Genomic DNA, 8864 nt, shown 5'->3' with positions numbered 1-8864 from the left:
CTGTAAAACCAGGCTGTCAGACTGGATCAGTGTAGGCTGTAAAATCAGGCTGTCAGACTGGATCAGTGTAGGCTGTAAAACCAGGCTGTCAGACTGGATCAGTGTAGGCTGTAAAACCAGGCTGTCAGACTGGATCAGTGTAGGCTGTAAAACCAGGCTGTCAGACTGGATCAGTGTAGGCTGTAAAACCAGGCTGTCAGACTGGATCAGTGTAGGCTTTAAAACCAGACTGTCAGACTGGATCAGTGTCAGCTGTAAAACCAGGCTGTCAGACTGGATCAGTGTCAGCTGTAAAACCAGGCTGTCAGACTGGATCAGTGTAGGCTGTAAAACCAGGCTGTCAGACTGGATCAGTGTCAGCTGTAAAACCAGGCTGTCAGACTGGATCAGTGTAGGCTGTAAAACCAGACTGTCAGACTGGATCAGTGTCAGCTGTAAAACCAGGCTGTCAGACTGGATCAGTGTAGGCTGTAAAACCAGGCTGTCAGACTGGATCAGTGTAGGCTGTAAAACCAGGCTGTCAGACCGGATCAGTGTAGGCTGTAAAACCAGGCTGTCAGACTGGATCAGTGTCAGCTGTAAAACCAGGCTGTCAGACTGGATCAGTGTAGGCTGTAAAACCAGGCTGTCAGACTGGATCAGTGTCAGCTGTAAAACCAGGCTGTCAGACTGTAAAACCAGACTGTCAGACTGGATCAGTGTAGGCTGTAAAACCAGGCTGTCAGACTGGATCAGTGTAGGCTGTAAAACCAGGCTGTCAGACCGGATCAGTGTCAGCTGTAAAACCAGGCTGTCAGACTGGATCAGTGTAGGCTGTAAAACCAGGCTGTCAGACCAGATCAGTGTAGGCTGTAAAACCAGGCTGTCAGACCGGATCAGTGTAGGCTGTAAAACCAGGCTGTCAGACTGGATCAGTGTCGGCTGTAAAACCAGGCTGTCAGACTGGATCAGTGTAGGCTGTAAAACCAGGCTGTCAGACTGGATCAGTGTAGGCTGTAAAACCAGGCTGTCAGACCGGATCAGTGTAGGCTGTAAAACCAGGCTGTCAGACTGGATCAGTGTCAGCTGTAAAACCAGGCTGTCAGACTGGATCAGTGTAGGCTGTAAAACCAGGCTGTCAGACTGGATCAGTGTCAGCTATAAAACCAGGCTGTCAGACTGGATCAGTGTAGGCTGTAAAACCAGGCTGTCAGACCGGATCAGTGTAGGCTGTAAAACCAGGCTGTCAGACCAGATCAGTGTAGGCTGTAAAACCAGGCTGTCAGACCGGATCAGTGTAGGCTGTAAAACCAGGCTGTCAGACTGGATCAGTGTCAGCTGTAAAACCAGGCTGTCAGACTGGATCAGTGTAGGCTGTAAAACCAGACTGTCTACTTTGGCTACTTGATGGGGGTGTCGAGGTGAGGAGGATTATTTAAGATGTTTGCCTCTGTTTGCAGTGGACTGTTTGCTTCGACTAGAAGCCAGTGCAGTGTGAGGAGAAGCAGGGTGACATGAGAGAACTTGGGAAGGTTGAAACCAGGCGGGTTGCAGTGTTCTGGATTAGTTGCAGGCCAACAGAGTTGCAGTTCTGGTCTACCTTCTAGTCTGTACCACCATAAAACACTCATATATCTTGGTTTCAACCCCCGTGAGTCTATACATGTTAGAATGACATTTGGCATTGATTACAGCTGTGAGTCTATACATGTTAGAATGACATTTGGCATTGATTACAGAGTCCTTTTGGGTACGTCTCTTAAGAGCTGTGAGTCTTTTTGGGTACGTCTCTTAAGAGCTGTGAGTCTTTTTGGGTACGTCTCTTAAGAGCTGTGAGTCTTTTTGGGTAAGTCTCTTAAGAGCTGTGAGTCTTTTTGGGTACGTCTCTTAAGAGCTGTGAGTCTTTTTTGGGTAAGTCTCTTAAGAGCTGTGAGTCTTTTGGGTACGTCTCTTAAGAGCTGTGAGTCTTTTGGGTACGTCTCTTAAGAGCTGTGAGTCTTTTTGGGTACGTCTCTTAAGAGCTGTGAGTCTTTTTGGGTACGTCTCTTAAGAGCTGTGAGTCTTTTGGGTACGTCTCTTAAGAGCTGTGAGTCTTTTGGGTACGTCTCTTAAGAGCTGTGAGTCTTTTTGGGTACGTCTCTTAAGAGCTGTGAGTCTTTTTGGGTACGTCTCTTAAGAGCTGTGAGTCTTTTTGGGTACGTCTCTTAAGAGCTGTGAGTCTTTTTGGGTACGTCTCTTAAGAGCTGTGAGTCTTTTTGGGTACGTCTCTTAAGAGCTGTGAGTCTTTTTGGGTACGTCTCTTAAGAGCTGTGAGTCTTTTTGGGTACGTCTCTTAAGAGCTGTGAGTCTTTTTGGGTACGTCTCTTAAGAGCTGTGAGTCTTTTTGGGAGTAAGAGCTGTGAGTCTTTTGGGTACGTCTCTTAAGAGCTGTGAGTCTTTTTGGGTACGTCTCTTAAGAGCTGTGAGTCTTTTTGGGTACGTCTCTTAAGAGCTGTGAGTCTTTTTGGGTAAGTCTCTTAAGAGCTGTGAGTCTTTTTGGGTACGTCTCTTAAGAGCTGTGAGTCTTTTTGGGTAAGTCTCTTAAGAGCTGTGAGTCTTTTGAGTAAGAGCTGTGAGTCTTTTGGGTACGTCTCTTAAGAGCTGTGAGTCTTTTTGGGTACGTCTCTTAAGAGCTGTGAGTCTTTTTGGGTACGTCTCTTAAGAGCTGTGAGTCTTTTTGGGTACGTCTCTTAAGAGCTGTGAGTCTTTTTGGGTACGTCTCTTAAGAGCTGTGAGTCTTTTTGGGTACGTCTCTTAAGAGCTGTGAGTCTTTTTGGGTACGTCTCTTAAGAGCTGTGAGTCTTTTTGGGTACGTCTCTTAAGAGCTTTCCACACCAGGATTGTTCAACATTTACATATTTTTAAAAACATTTTTGTAATTTAGCAGACACTTTTATCCAGAGTGACTTAAAGTTAATGTATTCATCTTAATAAGATAGCTAGGAGGGATCTAGGGAGCAGAACGGAGTGTTCAGGTTGGGGTGTAGGGTTTGAGCCTGAAAGTAGGGAGGGACAGTTCCTCTTGCTGCTCTGTAGGTAAGCAACGTGGACGTGAGCTTCAACTAGGAGCCAGTGTAGTGTGAGGAGGAGCAGGGTGACATGAGAGTAGCTGAGTATCATCCTCATAGTAATGATAGGAGAGACCATGTGAGGATATGACAGAGCTGAGTAACTTGGTCTATAGAGAGGAGAGGTCCATCCTCATAGCAGTGATAGGAGAGACCATGTGAGGATATGACGGAGCTGAGTGACTTGGTCTATAGAGAGAAGAGGAGAGGTCCATCCTCATAGCAGTGATAGGAGAGACCATGTGAGGATATGACGGAGCTGAGTGACTTGGTCTATAGAGAGGAGAGTAGAGGTCCATCCTCATAGCAGTGATAGGAGAGACCATGTGAGGATATGACGGAGCTGAGTGACTTGGTCTATAGAGAGTAGAGGGCCTAGAACCGAGCCCTTGGGGGACACCAGTAGCGAGAGTACGAGGAGCAGACACAGATCCTCTCCGCGTCACCTGGTAGGAGCGGTTTGCCAGGTAGGGTCCAATCCTACTTCATTATCCATTTGGTTAGAATATAAACCGACGTCGTCTTAGATATATGATGATGTCGGAGGGGGAGTTCTCAAAGCCAACGTTCACAACAGATGTGGAGTCCTCCAGCTCCAGCCCAGCCAGGCAGGGGTCCCAGTTGTGTTAGCTCAATGGTGGTGCTGGGCCAAACTACGTGGGCCAATTGGAAATGTTCACTGAGGTTTGGATCTCTGCTAGGAGCTCTGTGGTTCTCTTTGATTTTGATAGAAACCAATGGGAAATAATTGGTAGAGGAGGAGGAGAAAAAATGCCTAGTTTAAAAGAAGAGGAAAGAGCCTGCCACTCGGCCTCGGATAGCAGTGGCTTTAGATATAGGACTAATGAAGGAAGGGTTATGGACTTCTACATGAGTACATGACTCCCCCCACCACACACAGATACAGCGCTAACATCATTCTGAGGAGGACAAATATGGACATTGGTGAGATTGCTGTAATTATGTGTCGTTTTGATCAAAATAGATATTTTGTATAGAAGTCTTTGAATGTATTTTCCCCCTTGGTGTGAAAGTGTTCCCCCCTTGGTGTGAAAGTCCCCCCCTTGGTGTGAAAGTGTTCCCCCCCTTGGTGTGAAAGTGTCCCCCCTTGGTGTGAAAGTGTCCCCCCTTGGTGTGAAAGTGTCCCCCCCTTGGTGTGAAAGTGTCCCCCTTGGTGTGAAAGTGTCCCCCTTGGTGTGAAAGTGTCCCCCCTTGGTGTGAAAGTGTCCCCCCTTGGTGTGAAAGTGTCCCCCCTTGGTGTGAAAGTGTCCCCCTTGGTGTGAAAGTGTTCCCCCCTTGGTGTGAAAGTGTCCCCCCTTGGTGTGAAAGTGTTCCCCCCTTGGTGTGAAAGTGTTCCCTCCTTGGTGTGAAAGTGTCCCCCCTTGGTGTGAAAGTGTCCCCCCTTGGTGTGAAAGTGTTCCCCCTTGGTGTGAAAGTGTCCCCCTTGGTGTGAAAGTGTCCCCCTTGGTGTGAAAGTGTCCCCCTTGGTGTGAAAGTGTCCCCCTTGGTGTGAAAGTGTTCCCCCTTGGTGTGAAAGTGTTCCCCTTGGTGTGAAAGTGTCCCCCTTGGTGTGAAAGTGTTCCCCCCTTGGTGTGAAAGTGTTCCCCCTTGGTGTGAAAGTGTCCCCCCTTGGTGTGAAAGTGATTCCCCCCTTGGTGTGAAAGTGTTCCCTCCTTGGTGTGAAAGTGTCCCCCTTGGTGTGAAAGTGTTCCCCCTTGGTATGAAAGTGTTCCCCCCTTGGTGTGAATGTCCCCCCCTTGGTGTGAAAGTGTTCCCCCCTTGGTGTGAAAGTGTCCCCCTTGGTGTGAAAGTGATTCCCCCTTGGTGTGAAAGTGTTCCCCCTTGGTGTGAAAGTGTTCCCCCTTGGTGTGAAAGTGATTCCACCCTTGGTGTGAAAGTGTTCCCCCTTGGTGTGAAAGTGTTCCCCCTTGGTGTGAAAGTGATTCCACCCTTGGTGTGAAAGTGTTCCCCCCTTGGTGTGAAAGTGTTCCCCCCCTTGGTGTGAAAGTGTTCCCCCCTTGGTGTGAAAGTGATTCCACCCTTGGTGTGAAAGTGTTCCCCCCTTGGTGTGAAAGTGGCCTCCCCCTTGGTGTGAAAGTGTTTGATGCAAGAAATGATGCATGAAACCACTTTACAAAATAAAATGAATTAACAGAGAATTAGACAATGTTGACTTACATTGACTTACATGTTCAAGCCTGTCTCAAAATACAACACTACCCCTTTTATTAAATCAACATAAGCTGTTTACCTAACTGGCTTTTCAAAGGCATATAGTTCAGTTTTGTGCTCTTGTAGTCAGCAATAACTCCCCACTTCTGACCTATATTTATCTATAACTGGGATAATAACTCACTAACTAGCAAAGAATATCAACAAATGTTCACACTCTGATCTGAAAAGTGCAATTCACTTGCAGATGATTGAGAGACTCGTGGACTACCTTCGCCCCCCCCATTCTACAGTAGGTCCCACTCTACAGTAGGTCCCCACTCTACAGTAGGTCCCCATTCTACAGTAGGTCCCCATTATACAGTAGGTCCCATTCTACAGTAGTTCCCCATTCTACAGTAGGTCCCCATTATACAGTAGTTCTCCATTATACAATAGGTCCCCATTCTACAGTAGGTCCCCATTCTACAGTAGATTCAATTCTACAGTAGGTCCCCATTCTACAGTAGCTCCCCATTCTACAGTAGGTCCCCATTCTACAGTAGATTCCATTCTACAGTAGGTCCCCATTCTACAGTAGGTCCCCATTCTACAGTAGATTCCATTCTACAGTAGGTCCCCATTCTACAGTAGGTCCCCATTCTACAGTAGATTCCATTCTACAGTAGGTCCCCATTCTACAGTAGGTCCCCATTCTACAGTAGATTCCATTCTACAGTAGGTCCCCATTCTACAGTAGGTCCCCATTCTACAGTAGATTCCATTCTACAGTAGGTCCCCATTCTACAGTAGGTCCCCATTCTACAGTAGATTCCATTCTACAGTAGGTCCCCATTCTACAGTAGGTCCCCATTCTACAATAGGTCCCCATTATACAGTAATCCCCATTCTACAGTAGGTCCCCATTCTACAGTAGGTCCCTTTCTACAGTAGGTCCCACTCTACAGTAGGTCCCTTTCTACAGTAGGTCCCACTCTACAGTAGGTCCCCATTCTACAGTAGGTCCCCACTCTACAGTAGGTCCCCATTCTACAGTAGGTCCCCACTCTACAGTAGGTCCCCATTCTACAGTAGGTCCCACTCTACAGTAGGTCCCACTCTACAGTAGGTCCCCATTCTACAGTAGATCCCCATTCTACAGTAGGTCCCCATTCTACAGTAGGTCCCACTCTACAGTAGGTCCCCATTCTACAGTAGGTCCCCATTCTACAGTAGGTCCCCATTCTACAGTAGGTCCCCATTCTACAGTAGATCCCCATTCTACAGTAGATCCCCATTCTACAGTAGGTCCCACTCTACAGTAGGTCCCACTCTACAGTAGGTCCCCATTCTACAGTAGATCCCCATTCTACAGTAGATCCCCATTCTACAGTAGGTCCCCATTCTACAGTAGGTCCCACTCTACAGTAGGTCCCCATTCTACAGTAGGTCCCCACTCTACAGTAGGTCCCCATTCTACAGTAGGTCCCCATTCTACAGTAGGTCCCCACTCTACAGTAGGTCCCCATTCTACAGTAGGTCCCCATTCTACAGTAGGTCCCCACTCTACAGTAGGTCCCCATTCTACAGTAGGTCCCCATTCTACAGTAGGTCCCCATTCTACAGTAGGTCCCCATCCTAGTAAAGTGTTCCTCTGATTCAGCCTCTATTTGTATAACATCCCAGCAGATTCCTCCTGGTCCAGATAAGGTCCGTGTCCCCAATGGCAGCCTATTCCCTACATAGTGCACTACCTTCAACCAAGGCCAGACCAGAGCGGTTTCCTCCTTCTCCAGATCAGCTGGACTGTAATCTGTAATCCACCATACCTGATTCATAGGACTCCATCCTCCCAGGTTTGGCTGTAGCGTGTGTCTGTGTGGTGTGTGTGTGTGCGTGTGTGTGTGTACGATAAGGTTGTTCTTCCCAGGTTTGGCTGTAGTAGAAGGATGTCTGTTTTACCTCAGAATCTGATGGTCTCCCGAGCCCTGTGTTTCCATTCTCTTGTCATTGAGAGGAAACCCCATTGAATATCTTATCTGCATCTTTGATGGAGTGTGTGTGTGTGTGTGTGTGTGTGTGTGTGTGTGTGTGTGTGTGTGTGTGTGTGTGTGTGTGTGTGTGTGTGTGTGTGTGTGTTTTGTGTGTGTGTGTGTGTGTGCTTGTGTGTTTGTGTGTGTGTACATATGTGCGTCAGGCGTTTGTACTGTAGACCTTAACAGTTCACCTTGCTAACTGTTAGCATTCATTCACATGCCAGTAAAGCTGTGTTTCAACATGCAGTAATTCCAACTAAAAGGATTTCTGGATAAGAAAGTGTATACATACGTACCAGGCCTTCGGAAAGTATTATATATATATATTTTTTTAACACAGCAATCTGTACACAATATCCCAATAATGGTCCTTCTGTGGCTCAGTTGGTAGAGCATGGCGCTTGTAACGCCAGAGTAGTGGGTTCGATTCCCGGGACCACCCATACGTAGAATGTATGCACACATGACTGTAAGTCGCTTTGGATAAAAGCGTCAGCTAAATGGCATATATTAATGACAAAAAGCGAAAACAGGTTTTTTAAGAAATGTTTGTACATTTATTAAAATAAAAAACGTTGACCTATCACATTGACATAGGTATTTCAGACCCTTTTGCCATGAGACATCGAAATTCAGCTCAGGTGCGTCCTGTTTCCATTGATCCTCCTTGATGTTTCTACAACTTGATTGGAGTCCACCTGTGGTAAATTCAATTGATTGGACATGATTTGGAAAAGGCACACACCTGTCTACATAACGTCCCACAGTTGACAGGTGCATGTCAGAGCAAAAACCCCGCGACGACATCAAAGGGATTGTGCGTAGAGCTCAGAGACAGGATTGTGTCGAGGCACAGATCTGGGGAAGGGTACCAACACATTTCTGTAGCTTTGAAGTTCCCCAAAAACACAGTGGCCTCCATCATTCTTAAACGGAAGAAGTTAGGAACCACCAAGACTCTTCCTAGAGCTGGCTGCTCGGCCAAACTGAGCAATCGGGGGAGAAGGGCTTTGGTCAGGGAGGTGACCAAGAACCCGATGGTCACTGTCAGAGCTCCAGATTTCCTCTGTGGAGATGGCAGAACCTTCCAGAAGGAGAACCATTTCCACCAATCAGGCCTTTTTTTATTTCACCTTTATTTAACCAGGTAGGCTAGTTGAGAACACCTTTATTTAACCAGGTAGGCTAGTTGAGAACACCTTTATTTAACCAGGTAGTCTAGTTGAGAACACCTTTATTTAACCAGGTAGGCTAGTTGAGAACACCTTTATTTAACCAGGTAGGCTAGTTGAGAACACCTTTATTTAACCAGGTAGGCTAGTTGAGAACACCTTTATTTAACCAGGTAGGCTAGTTGAGAACACCTTTATTTAACCAGGTAGTCTAGTTGAGAACACCTTTATTTAACCAGGTAGGCTAGTTGAGAACATCTTTATTTAACCAGGTAGGCTAGTTGAGAACACCTTTATTTAACCAGATAGGCTAGTTGAGAACACCTTTATTTAACCAGGTAGGCTAGTTGAGAACACCTTTATTTAACCAGGTAGGCTAGTTGAGAACACCTTTATTTAACCAGGTAGGCTAGTTGAGA

At 46.6% G+C, this 8864-nt stretch overlaps 1 protein-coding gene and 1 long non-coding RNA gene across 2 annotated transcripts in view; both read left to right on the top strand.

Moving 5' to 3' along the window:
* LOC118377876 (protein APCDD1) overlaps positions 1 to 8864 on the top strand; it is a 47940-nt gene that overhangs the window by 4366 nt on the left and 34710 nt on the right. The gene's annotated exons all lie outside the window — the stretch shown is intronic.
* Positions 5193 to 6598, top strand: LOC127910875 (uncharacterized). Its single transcript, XR_008076500.1, has 3 exons — positions 5193 to 6242; positions 6333 to 6366; positions 6456 to 6598. It is a non-coding gene; the product is annotated as an uncharacterized LOC127910875 (long non-coding RNA).

This window comes from Oncorhynchus keta, chromosome 23 (genome assembly GCF_023373465.1).
Source record: "Oncorhynchus keta strain PuntledgeMale-10-30-2019 chromosome 23, Oket_V2, whole genome shotgun sequence".
Classification (NCBI taxonomy): Eukaryota; Metazoa; Chordata; class Actinopteri; order Salmoniformes; family Salmonidae; genus Oncorhynchus; species Oncorhynchus keta.
This window is presented reverse-complemented; position numbering and strand designations above follow the sequence as displayed.